This window comes from Podarcis liolepis (assembly GCF_965112155.1).
Source record: "Podarcis liolepis genome assembly, chromosome: 5".
NCBI classification, from domain to species: Eukaryota; Metazoa; Chordata; class Lepidosauria; order Squamata; family Lacertidae; genus Podarcis; species Podarcis liolepis.
The window spans coordinates 46,449,375-46,463,817 of NC_139556.1; the positions used below are offsets into that span (position 1 = coordinate 46,449,375).

At 40.4% G+C, this 14,443-nt stretch overlaps 1 protein-coding gene across 2 annotated transcripts in view; it reads left to right on the forward strand.

Annotated features, from left to right (window-relative positions):
• Positions 1-14,443, forward strand: part of LOC310708167 ((E2-independent) E3 ubiquitin-conjugating enzyme FATS) — a 132,498-nt gene that overhangs the window by 54,893 nt on the left and 63,162 nt on the right. The window lies entirely within an intron of this gene.

Here is a 14,443-nt window from a genome sequence, read left to right on the forward strand (position 1 = left end):
TAAACATTCAATATTTTAAAATGCAGCACTGTACTTGTTTTTTAGGAATCTTCTCCCCTGGACACCAATATATAACATTGTCAGATTATACCACCTCCTGCAAAAAATAGTTTTAACTTGGTCAACACAATTTGTCCTCATCTTCATTATGGGTCCCATTTACATAATTCCATTTTGCTCTCACCTGTCCTGAGTCAGTTGCTAGTGACTGTCTTCCAGAAGACTTTGAAACTCAGGAGCAGTATTTTTCTGAGATACTTCATTTCTTTAATTTGTTGTTGTTGTTCTGGTGTTTGACATTTTCTAATCATGTACAACTCTTGTTGGACTAGGTTCTCTTCCCGCAGCCTTGCATATAGTAGACACAATTTGCTTTAATCAGGGCTCTTGGTATTCTGAAGTACTTCAAAACAATTTCTATAGCAAATTTGAATAAATTCAGCAGCAATGTCTGACACAGTGATCAGATGTAATTGCCTACAATTTCACACCCACAGGATCCTTAGGTGACATCAGCATTCCTGGTGTTCTGGCTTTTCACAGTTTCATCACCATGGAATCCTCTCAAAGCAGCACTGAAACTTTTAATGCAGTTTGAATGATGTATGGAGAATTAGCCACGCAGACCTGATTTTTAGAATTGGGGACAAAGCACTGTAAAGCAAAGATGTAGAAAACTCAAGATCTCTTCAGTTCCGTTTCTGTCGAGCCAAGACTATCCTAGACTAGAGATGACAGCTAATGTTTCTAACCCTTGTGAGTCAAGGACATGCCACCCACTTAGGGATAAATAAGACACAAGGACACATGTATTTTAGGTTAATGGGCTAAAGAAGACCACAACTTTATTGGTTACAGCATGTGAGTGGTATTGGCTTAGGCATTGGATCAAACAATCTATATATGACCCCACCCCGCACAGCAGAATGAGGCACAGGGCTGCCATGGCCGCTTGAATGCAGCTAGAGCCCGCCCCCAAGCCAGCCCTATTGGCTGGCCTGACGGGCGTGGCACAGCAGCTGGGAAATATGCCCCCCTGCTGACGCAGGAACGGCTCCCGCTCACAACACCTCCCCTCTGGTAGGAGGAGAGGCTTTCTCTCACAACATACATCACCTGCTCGTCTTGATACACACAAAACCTTGTTATATGAGGCAGAATCTTTGGCCGGGCTCATCAAGATACAGTGGTACCTCGCAAGGCGAATGCCTCGCAAGACAAAAAACTCGCTAGACGAAAGGGTTTTTGGTTTTTTGAGTTGCTTCGCAAGACGATTTTCCCTATGGGCTTGCTTTGCAAGATGGAAACGTCTTGCAAGTTTGTTTCCTTTTTCTTAACACCGTTAATACAGTTGCGACTTGACTTCGAGGAGCAACTCATAGAACGCGGTGTGGTAGCCTTTTTTGAGTTTTTTAAAGACTTTGGTGATTTTTGAAGCTTTTCGAAAACTTTCCTGACACCGTGCTTCGCAAGACGAAAAAAATCGCAAGACAAAACTCTCGGAACGAATTAATTTCATCTTGCGAGGCACCACTGTATACCGTAATTCTACACAGTAACCAAACTGAGGCCTGCACAGGAACATAGAAAGCTGCCTTATATTGAACAAAAGTATTAGCCCATCTAGCTGACTGGCCTGCAGTGGCTTTCTAGGATTTCACCAGGGCTTTTCTCCCAGCCCTACCTGAGGATGCTGGAGACAACCTTTTGCATGGAAGGCAAATGTTCTACCCCAGAGTAGTGGCCCTTCTTCCATAAGTTCCCCTACCAGTTCACCCAATCTATTTCTTATCCCTGATAGCAAGCTTGGTCTTACTTGGAGAGGCACATGTGGGAACTAGTGATGTTAAATTCTCGAGAATATTCTCGATTAATGAGAATATTAGAGAATTTTCATTTAAAATAGAATATTCATTTTAATAGATTGTAAATGATATACTTAGTTAATGTACATGTTTATTCATAGGTAAACTTGTTCAGATGGCAACCAAAAACTGTACAGATACTGTGGTACCTCAGGTTACAGATGCTTCAGGTTACAGACTCCGCTAACCCAGAAATAGTACCTCAGGTCAAGAACTTTGCTTCAGGATGAGAACAGAAATCGCACGGCAGCAGTGGGAGGCCCCATTAGCTAAAGTGGTACCTCAGGTTAAGAACAGTTTCAGGTTAAGAACGGACCTCCAGAACGAATTAAGTTCTTAACCTGAGGTACCACTGTACTTTTATTCAATGGGGCAATGCAGTGAATTCAAATTCTTTGATTTTTTTGCACCAAACTTGAAATTGAAAATTCAGTGTGAATGACTCACGTTAATCACTAAGCCTGCAACTTACCATCAACTTTGAATTCTAATTATGTCGTGTGTGTGTGAAATGTAGCTTTTAAAGTAAAAGGAATATATAAAAAAACTCAGGTCCACTACATGAGTATGTTCTTTAATAAGCATATCTACATCGTACAGTATTTTTAGTGCAATACTAATAAAACCAATAAAAAGTTTAAAATAAATGCTATTATTTCCAAAGAATAAATCACAAATAATCAGTAATGACAAGTTGCATAACATCAGAAATGCAAATTACTATCTGCTTAGACAAGTAAGGCAACACACAACAAATTTAAATTATAACTGATAAATTGTCACAAGAATTTTTTTTTAAAATAGGCTTTAAGTAACAAGTATCAAATGTTTATAAATTTATATTGACTCCTCAAACATCTTAAGATGATAAGTCACCATCTTCATCTCCATTGGTAACAGAGCTTTCAGTTCCACACTGATCATCTGTGAGATCATAGCATTTTTAAAACTAAAAAATAATAATGTTTTCTATAGCTCACATTTCAGAACTGCCAATGGTGAATGATACAATACCCAGTAATGTATCTGGATAAAAAACAAACAAACAAAAAACCTTATTCATTGCTTACACTGGCAATATCACAGCTTAACTTATTTACTATATTTTTTAAATGTGGGTTGTAAAACTGGTTCTTGCATTAGAATTTACAGTTTGTGGAGAATATTTTCTGGATAATTTTCTAGCAGAGAATATTCTCGAGAATATTCTCACTTCACATCACTATTGGGAACAAATGTGGTATGTGATCTTATCCACCACAGGTAAGCCAATAGACACTTCCATTATTTATTCCAGTTTTGCAGCTACAGATTTTGCTGCTGACCAGGTTTGTGATTGCCTGAATGAAGACTACTTGCTTTGACCAAATATATATTGGCCTTCTCCCTCTATCCCACTTCCACCCCCTAGTTTAGTAAAGGGATGGGTACAGCCTTGCAGTGCTTGGGACCTTATCCATTGATTACACAGAGAGAGATGCTACAGTTTTCTCAGCTTCTCCCTTGGCCTGAGCAGAGCATGCCATTTAACCTTTCTGCCTGTAGTCTCTGTCTGCCCACCCTCCCCAATAATCAAAGTATAATATTCGTTCTGTTTTTTCACTGTTGTCTTTTACCATAGTTTTGGGTTGTCTGAAATAACTTGTTGCACATGCACCAAACTGCAGGGCAGCAGAATCACATTTGACAGCAGAATCACTGAGCTAAGAAACATCACAATACTCTTCTAATTCAATCACCTAAAATGGTAACATTAGACTTCAAGCACCCCAACAGAAGTTTATCCAGTACCCAAGACAGAAACAAACAAAGGAAAGTGAGAATGACTCACTAGTGCACAAGGGAATATGGCACAAGCTCTGCAAGACTCCCTAACCAGGTGGGTGGGTAAACCTCAAGATGAGATTGTAGAGTCAGGAAAATGCACCCTAAATTAGTACTGTCAGCTTTTAGCACTATGCAAAATTGTATTATCTGATCCCTGTAGTTTTAGACTGTAGTAGTGGAGAGTATGAATAATCTCTGATCTTGATGAGTGTAATACATGTTGACAATCTGATACAAATATAGTTTTAGTAGGCCATTACATGGCTGCAGATTATGGGTTACCTTTGGGAGGGGGGGATTTTTCTTTGTCTCCTATTTCAATGACTATTTTTACCCTTCCTATATGACAGAAAATCTATGAGGAGAAGCAACGCTCTCCTTTGTGCACCTGTTCCTTATTCCTCCCATGCTGGTCTTTTCCTTGGCTTAAGGCCTCTGTGCATTCAATTTCTGCTCCAAACCCTTAATTTTTTGGCACTTCTCTGCTGTTTGTTTCTTTGGACTGACTTTTTATTCTCCTGCCTTTGAACCAGGCTGGCAGCTGTAGCAGAAGTCTATTAGTGCTGAGCTTCTAAGCACAAGTACTTTCCCTGCAGTGCTCCTTGCCGAGTTCAACTGAGTAAGAATCTGGTTGGGCACACCAGAGCACAGCGATAATAAGAGTTCATCTGGTGGAGCAGCAGGAGCTGGTAGTCCTGTGGACTTCAGTAACTGGTGTGGGGGGAAGTATCCCACTTGCAGTTAACTTGCATATAGAGCTGGCAGCGGGTAGGTTTGATCACCCTGAAGCTCTAAGATGAATGGCAAGGAAGAGAGAGAGCTATTACATGTCACATGTTGTTGCTCATTGGTGAAACAATTTCTAATAACTTTGCCTGGTTACTGAAGTATCCCTGAAAGGATATTGGAGCCAGTGTGCCACGTCTCATTTAACCCAGTTTCTAGCCACATTTGCAGAGTAATTTGAATCATTCTAGCTGGCACAGAGTGAATCTTGTTAAGTGCATGCCACAAATATGGGTCCTTACAATGTCTTGGCAAGGAGGATCATTAGTGCAAAATGCAGGTGAGCAAGTCAGTAGGCTTGATATGCAGCACTTGGCTGTTGACCCAATTATCATAACAGCATGATTTGGTGACTTATTTCTTACGGTGGATGTTTGGAGAGTAGGACCCCAATAACGAAGCTTCTAAATTCACACCCTTTTTAGCCGGCAGAGTTGAACTTACATTTTTCCAGCAGCTATAGACTTCTCTATAAATAGGGAGAACAAACATAACTTCAATGAGTTTTGTGCACTGTATGCATTTCTGAAATCACTATAATTCAAATTACAGTGGAACCTTGGGTTACGTACCATCCTCCTTATGAACGCTTCGGGTAACAAGCTCCGCTATCCCAGAAGTAGATGCTCCTGGTTGTGAACTTTGCCCTGGGGTGTGAGTGGAAGTCTGGCGGCAGCGGGAGGCCCCATTAGCGAAAGGGCGCCTCATGTTAAGAACGGTTTCAGGTTAAGAACAGACCTCCGGAACGAATTAAGTTCGTAACCGGAGGTACCACTGTAGAAAAGGACTGCCTTAGTTAGGATAGGCAAGTCTTCTCCAAGCTGGTGCCCTCCAAATGCTTCAGACTACAGTTCCCATCAGCCCAAGCCAGTGCAGCTGCATGATGCTGGGACTGATTGGAGTTGTAATCAATAACATCTGGAGGGCAGCAGCCTGGTGAAGAGTGTGATAGGTTACCTATGTTCTCATCTAGGTAAGAGGTTTCTCTTACTACAAGGGCAGTCATAAGAGGAAAGTGACCCTCCTCGTCTATCTGCTTTTTTACTTAAACTTTTGAGTAGCAGGTTCTAACAAGTCCTGTGCATGAGAAGTACTACCTATCAGAGTGGAAAGTACTGGGTTACAGGGGACAACCTGGCTCTAGGGCAGTTCTTTATATTAAAAATATTGTCTCTTAAAAGAATAAAAAGCACAGCTATCGTGCAGACACCTTTGGGGTTGCTTAGTTGTTCAAAGTGATGCTGCAAAGAGAACAGCTGTACAACTGGACAGAAGAGGGAGGAACTATATGGCACAATGTTTGATTTGATTTCTAGCTAGCTGGTGAACTTGGCATTCTTTGACCAGTTCTCAATGACAAATGGATCTCCTTTTATTTACAGCTTCACAAGCATTAAACAATTTTTTTGGTATAATTTCATAGCAGTTTTATGGCATAGTCAAAAAGGACTGGAAGTTGACCAGTGTAACACCAGTTTTTAAAAGATGGGTCAGCAGAGGAGGAATCCCCAGGAAATTGTTGGTCAGTTAACTTAATATCTATTCTGGGTTGAAAGCATGATTAAATATAAAACTGCCAAGCATATAGCAGAACAAGTCTTGCTGAAGAGCAATAATCATGGCTAGAGCAAATATGTCCTGCCTAACGAATATTGGGGGTTATGATGGAATGACAATGTTTATAGCATCTGTGGATAAGATGAAATCCATGCCATGTAAGGGACGAAAAAGAAAACTGCCAATATGATAATGTCTTAATACAAATATATGGCATAACTATTCTGGGTATACTGTGTTCCATTCTGTTTGCCCTATTTCAACAACAATATTGTAGAATGTGAAGGTGCAGAAAAAGGGCAAACTAAACTGGGGGTTGGATCAACTCCTCTGTGAGAAATGTTCTGACTTTGTAGTTTATAAAAAGAGTGAGTTAGGAGATTTGATAGAGGTGTACAAAATTATGTATAGTTTGAACAATGTGGGCAGAGAGATTTTCTCTCTCTCTCTCTTACAGTACTAGAACCCAGTGAATCTGAATGATGAGAGATCCAGGTATCCAACCTGAGGGAAGGCAAAGCCAAGCCTATGCTATTGGAGCCGCTCCAGATCTAGGGGCTGCACGCGTCCACGCAAAGGGCGCCCCCCATTTTAAGTGGGGAGCGGTCATTCTTCACACAGCTAACACAAGCTGTGGTGAAGGCCACTAACATTGATGGCTTTAATGGAGGATATGACATATTCATGGAGGACAATGGTTATAGAGGGCTACTGGTCATTTTGGTTATAATAACTCCAGAATCAGAGGCAGAATGACACTGACTATTACAGTTGCTGGGAAACACAAGTGGGACAGTGGTCTTGCGACCAAGTTCTCCTTTCTGGCTTGCCATAGGTCTTTGTTCTAATCCTCTGTAGGAAACTGGGTACTGGCTGACATAGGTCTTTGTTGTAATCCAGCAGAGCTCTTCCTATTGTGCCTTGTCCTTTATAGTCTTCTGTAGAAGTGTAGAAATGCAGATAACAAACAGGCCAGGCCAATCACTGCTCATTTGGTTGTCGCTTGTCCTAACACAAAGGATGAAGAAAAACACCTAATGCTTTTAAGGATGTCTGACAATTGTAAACACTTTCAGAGATGCAGTGATTCCTTGTAATAGCCATGTAAGCTCTACTTTCAGGAGCTGTAAGCCTTTTCTATCTGAGGGGGGAGAGAGAGAGAGAAAGACAGAGAGAAATATTTAAAGTTTTATGCAGCCTCTTTTCTCAAGCTCTATTTATGAGGTCTATAATGTAATCAGTACCTAATATGATATTCCATTCTATTCAAGCAGCATAATATCAGTTTGTTAACAAAAATGAAAGAGGAAAAAAGTACAGATATTTTGCATATCTGAATAATATAGACTTGCATAGCCTAAAGAATTTTTTTATGTGCTTCCGTTCTTTTATCATCAGTGACTAGGCAAGCACACATTTTACAACAGCCATTGTAAAATATAGACTGCATTGTTTTATAACTTAGCTTTTTCTGAAATAAAAAGATCACATTTATAGGGTTCTTTTAAAAAACTAATAATGTATTTTTAAATTTACATTTCCTCTTTAATGTTAGTAAATCTCTCCAGATTTACAACACAAAGAATTTGCTGAACCATCCTACCCTGCCCCGCTTTAGTCCAGCATTCTTTCCCCAATAATAGTCAGCAGGCAGCCCAAAGTTGGTCTATCATCTTTTCCTTTCCCCCAGTATCTTAGCTTCTTCTTCCAGAGGTTGGGGATTAACTGGGCCCATTTCTCGAGGGCCTTAAGACTCTCATAGTTATTGAAAACTCTCTCTCTCTCTCTCTCTCTCTCTCTCTCTCTCTCTCTGTGTGTGTGTGTGTGTGTGTGTGTGTTTTAGCTTGCCTACCACAATACTTGGGATAAAAGAGCATGCTGGAAACCAAGATGCTTGTCTTTCTAATGTGTGTCTTAATTATTTTGGGATTGCTGTCAATGGTGCCTTGCCTTAGGAAAGCAGGTGTACAACAGTGAAAATTGAAATTCTCTGCTCTATAGTGCTGGCTGTGGCTTTAAAAGAAATAGCACAACTGATTTCATCTTCTATTTGGTTTCACCTTCTATTATTTCTCCCATGTGTTGACAGTATGGAATGACTATCTGGAAAGCTTCAGTGTGGTAAAACTTCACTGTGATCATTTCAGTGCCGTAGAACATCAAGGTGACAGACCGTTGTATATCGTCATTCCTTGCAAAAATGAACTTAATCATAACTCAGTCTATCCTGAGTTTGAAGTTCCTTTGTCAGAAATAGCCATTGTGTCGTAGAACTGTTATGCCCATTCCTGCACATTTCAGTCTGTGTGTGACATTTCAGAGCCTTGAACCAGAGGTTTTTAAAATCGTGTTTTTGTGACCATTTAGAACACATGCAGTCCAGCTGACTTCTCCTGGGCAATTGATCTGCTTCCCTCATGCTTTCATTAGTTTTATCTTGCGTGATTCACAGGGTTTATTTCACCATTAGGCATCTTAAGTCATGTTGGGGTCGATATGTTATAGGAGCAGCATGATCATTGTCTCCCCATAACTCGTACCACACACTGCTCTGATAGCACAAAAACAATGTGGTACGAATGGATCACCAGGAGCAGGGATGGGGAGCCTGTGACCCTCCAGATATAGATGGGCTACATCTCCCATCATCCCTACCTTTTCGCCATGCTGGCTGGGGCTGAGTGCAACAACGTCTGGAAGGGCATGGGTTTCCCATCCCTGACATACTGTTCATGATTACTACGAACACTGGCTTATTGTAAGTAATACTTATGCTGTCAAACACTTACACTGCGTGAAATTCTGTGAAAATGGCTCCATATGTTACACAAAGAACAACACGATTTTCAAGCATGGCTTCAAAATAAGTTACCTGGCTTACAGTAGACCAAAGAACCATGTCTTAGTAGACCTTTGATAAGGTGAAAGTCCTAAACTGACGGAAACCAAGTCATGGGTTGGCACTGGAATGATTCCTCTTGTGTGTTCCCATACCTTCTAGGTGGTTTCTACATTCCCGAGTTACCAGAACAGTATGGCAACTATGCTGAACCTCTAAGAATTGACCTTGATGACTCTTCAGCTCATCCTTCAATCCATGAAATGCCAGATCAGATGGTAGCCCCTTAGTTTAAATTTGCCAGAGGAATTTTAAGAACAGAATTAAAGATAAAGGCTTTGACCAACCCTTCAGGCATAGGACACACCACTGCAGATTCTCTTATTAATTTATTTACGATGCAATGGATGTAATGAGAATGAATATAAATACAGTGGTACCTTGGGTTAAGTACTTAATTCGTTCTGGAGGTCTGTTCTTAACCTGAAGCACCACTTTAGCTAATGGGGCCTCCTGCTGTCACTGTGCTGCTAAAGCACGATTTCTGTTCTCATCCTGAAGCAAAGTTCTTAACCCAAGGTACTATTTCTGGGTTAGCGGAGTCTGTAACCTGAAGCGTATGTAATCCGAGGTACGACTGTTTTAAAAGTTCTGAGCTCTGAACTAAACTCATCTCCTTCATCTAGCTTCTCTAACTTTTACTGAAATGATTCAATATACACTACTAGACTTTTTCCAAAAATGAGGATAGCATTTGGAGGAATTAGGTGTATGGAAAAAAAGGGTGCAGAATTTGAAAATCTGGGCTGCCAGATTGACTCTGAATCCTAGCATCTATTCATCTCTGAAAAATATAAGGTTCTTATATGAGTATTTTCATAGCTGTTGTAAATAATGCAGCCTGTGCATTTATGTGATGCAGAACATGGCTTCAGTGCAGGCAAAAGGGAATATTTTATGTTCTCCATAGATTATTATGGAGAGATTATTAGATTATTGCTACATGTATCCTTCCTGATTGCTTGCAGAAAAACCAGAGGGATATCTTGTCCTTGGAAACCATTCATGTCTATTTCCTTGTCAGATTCACTGCTGTGGGACTTGATAATAGGACTTTTCAACACCCCCGATGGCTCACCATGTATTCATTGGTTTTGCAGTAGAACCAAACACCTCTCCAGACTGCCTGAACATAATTACTTTTTTAGAGTTACATACAAACAATGGAAAATCCAACTGCCTCACGGGGTGGCTAGCTGCACTGAAAGTGATTTGGAATACAGTGGTACCTCAGGTTAAGTACTTAATTCGTTCCGGAGGTCTGTTCTTAACCTGAAACTGTACTTAACCTGAAGCACCACTTTAGCTAATGGGGCCTCCCGCTGCTGCCGCGCCACCGGAGAACGATTTCTGTTCTTATCCTGAAGCAAAGTTCTTAACCCGAAGCACTATTTCCGGGTTAGCGGAGTGTGTAACCTGAAGCGTATGTAACCTGAAGTGTATGTAACCCGAGGTACCACTGTATACCAAAGCATGTGCCCAATTGTTTTAAGCAAGCTGCCTCCATTGGTGAATTGTACCAATTGTACCAAACCTTTTTTAAAAAATGGGACAAAGCTGGGTCTCTCATATATTTTGTTCCAACTTTGCCATTACACAAGTCCCATACAGTGGTACCTCAGGTTAAGTACTTAATTTGTTCCGGAGGTCCGTTCTCAACCTGAAACTGTTCTTAACCTGAAGCACCACTTTAGCTAATGGGGCCTCCTGCTGCTGCGTCGCCGGAGCACGATTTCTGTTCTCATCCTGAAGTAAAGTTCTTAACCCGAAGTACTATTTCTGGGTTAGCGGAGTCTGTAACCTGAAGCATATGTAACCCAAGGTACCACTGAACTGGACATAATGCTGGTGATTTTATTTTATTTTGCAAAGCAGGTAGGAAACTTTTGAGAGAAGGTAGTTTTCATGTGTGGCTGCATATAAAGAAAACTGGATTTACCAGTCTGTTCATGTCATGTACCCTAAACAGAAATGCAGCACATCTATATCTATATGAATGTGCATGTAAAAATGTGTGCCTTTCATTTTAACAAAATATAACCCTTTTTTTTTGTCCAATCTAACAAACAAGACGTGTTGTTTTGAGTAAAGGAGGTGATGCAACTTCAAAAGCAAGGGAATTCCATTATGGCTGAGGTTCAGCCTTAACTCTTCTGCTGTGTCTGTTATTGTAGCTTTTGATGAAGAATATGTGACCTTACATAACATTATTGCGTGCTGTCAGTACTAGGCATAGTATTATGCATTAAGGTCTGAAGCACACACAGTAAGCTTTAGCTTTTCCTATTCCAAGTCTGCCAGGCTACTCACATTATTTGAACTCAGTCTTTATGTTTAATTAAAATCAAAATAATTCCTGAACTTCAGGTTAATCCACTCAAGGTGACTTTAATTAGTGAGATTTTAATTTGCAACAAACAAAGATTGCCACTGAAAAACGCAGTGCTTGATGTTCAGCTTTTTTTGAACAATTAAGTACTTAATTGTAACAATAACTATTGGCGTATATTTCCTTGTTGCACAGGAACTAGTTTTTGAATTGGGAAATGTGGATTCAGTTCTTGACTAAATGAGTAGCACATTTCACCACCGCTGAGACCTGAGTAGCTTTAGATTTGAGACATATATTCGTCATGCAACATGGAAACCAGTGAAAATGGCAAGTTCCTAACCTTTTATTATAGATCGGGGTCACAGAATAATGTGGACCTCCCCCTGGCCAGAAGCCATCAGGAACACTGAAACCAGGTCTGAGGATACATACATGAAGGCTGCACTCCACATGATAAAAAAATCTCCTGACCGTGCAATCCTATGCATGCCTACTCAGAATTAAGTCCCATTCTGTTTAATGGTGCTTATTCCCAGGTAGGTATATATAGGATTGCAGCCTGAATATTACAGATGAATGTTTGGTTGTTGGTTTGTTTTTGTTCTTGCTCTTGTTGTCATTATATAGTTAGTGTTTTTATCTTGCATTTTTATGCTGTGGACCTCACCCTGAAGTCACTGTATACTAATTTAATAATAAATAAAACCAGAGAGAGAAAATTGAGCCAAGGAGTTGGCTGGATCAGGATAACACAAGGAACACGACTAACTCAGATAGCCGAAAGGGAAGGTGGAAGGTGAACTTAGCTGAGAGTACTACAATAGAATAAATTGGATCATTGGTTTGTGCATGCATGACTCACATTAAATGAGCACAGACATTTAGATACCTAGCTTTCTCATTTTCATCACAGTTTCCAGTGAAAGCAATCATTACGTTAAAAAACAAAGCAACTCTGACATCAGTTTTAACTCTTAACTCTTCCAAGAAACGATTTATTTGTGCATATATTGTATCTCTCTCTCTCTCTGAGAAAAATCTTGGTGAGGCACATTATTATACTCCTTCCACCTTTGTGGGTTTGATAATATATTTTCGAAAACAATCAACAGGCTATTTTCGACTCAGATTGCCTCTTGCTTTCATGAGTATGTGCAAGGAGATTACAACTTTCACATGGCAAGATACATCTCTTCTATGGCAGGAGTGAGGAATCTCAGGCTTGGGGAAGAGGACTGAATGGAGCTCTCCAGGCCTCTCCACCTGGACATTGAGACTCTCCCTAGGACATTATTTTGAAATGCACTGTTTTGCATCTAATTCCCCAGAGGCCTCAAGTTTTGAAGGAAACTTTGCACTTCAGTATGCATCCCCACTACCTCTGAAGAACCTCAATGTGTCCCTTTGCAATTAACGGTGTTACATTAGCCCAAAACTATCAACTTCTGCAGAAATGGGTTAAAAAACCAATATGCAGCTGCCTTAAGGCACTATTGACTCAGACCCTCCAAGTGTCCCTATTTTCCAGGGACAGTCCCAGATTTTCAGAAGCCGTCCTGATTTCTGTTTGATCCTGGAATGTCCCACTTTTCCTTAGGACATCCCTATTTTCATTGGAGAAATGTTGGATGATATGGAGTTATGCGACCCCCTGAGTCAAAGACATAGGAAATCTGAAGGCAGCCCTGTATAAGGAAGTTTTTAATGTTTAAAGTTTTATTATGTTTTTATATCTGTTGAAAGCTACCCAGAAATGGGTGGGATATAAGTAATAAAATTATTATTATTGTTATTATTATTATTATTATTATTATTATTATTATTATTGAATAGGACATCCCTATTTTCATCAGAGAAATGTTGGAGGGTATGCTGACTTCTAAAACACAGTTTTATTTGCTGTTGTGATCAGCATAGCACAACCAGTGGCTAGACCATGGCTTTACTGTATGTTCATGGCCAACATTTCAAATTCTTAAATGTTCCTTACATATCTTATTTGTCTGTGAGTTTTTGCTAGCTTGACCTTAGGAGGAACATCCCCCAGGAAAAATGTTTGCATTTTTTAAAAAGGTCTTACTCTTTACTGAGGGGAATGCTGGAAGTGTTTGTGGATTACTTTATTTTTCTTATGAAATGTTTGTGGAAGTTACAGAACCCAAGGGCCTGGCTTATATATTTGATTTTTCTTGCCCGCTGGGTTCAGCTGCAACCTTAAGATCCAGGCAAAAACACCATGGGGAATGCCAGAGCACACAGCTCATAAGAGCAGCACTGGAGCAAGACAGTCAGCTTTCCCCAAATATATACATAGTACGTTTTCACCAAACTTTCCTACTACTGCATGATTGACTTAGGCTATTAATTCTAAATCACTCCGTCCTAAACATATTTATCCAAGAGAGCTGTTGAACTCCATATAACTTATCTTCTGAAGCATAGGGGTTGGGTAGGCAGTCAGGGCCAACTACCCCTTCTATAGCTTGTGGAAGTCACAAATACCATACCCTCCAACATCTTTGATGGAAACAGGGATATCCTAAGGAAAAGTCAGACATTCCAGGGTCAAACCAGACCAGGACTGTCCCTGGAAAATAGGGACACTTGGGTGTGTGTGTCTGAAATATCCTTTCTGGTTTCATGCAAAGAGCCCCCCCCTATAGTGCAGCATTCTGTTCTCAGTGGCCAACCAGATGCCCATGGGAACCCCACAAGTCAAACCTGAGAGTAACAGCACTCTCTCCTATGAGACTCCACAACCAGTGCTCAGAGGCTTGTGGAATTCTAAGCCATGCTATGCTAGGGCACAGCTCCATTGAAACAGATGAGGCATATGTACCCATAGTTTTTGCTGCCCAGGACTGAAATTGCAACCACACCTGAGATCTGAGTTCTATGTGGTATGTCAGAAAGATCTTAAAGTTTTATGAAGGAGGCTAATGTATAATGCAGAAGGGAAGTCCCTCCTTAAAAAAAGGTAAATAGATAAAAATTGTGCTGCATCTATCTTTTGCCCCTTCATCTTTGAATGCTTGGGTTCTGGGTACATTGTGTGTGTGAGAGAATGTACAATTGTGGGAATTTTATTTGTTGCTAAGCAACAGGTTTCTTGCTTCTTGATAAAGCTAGATTTGTTTCCTATTGCTGGGCACAAGCTGTCCTGCTCAGACACAGTCA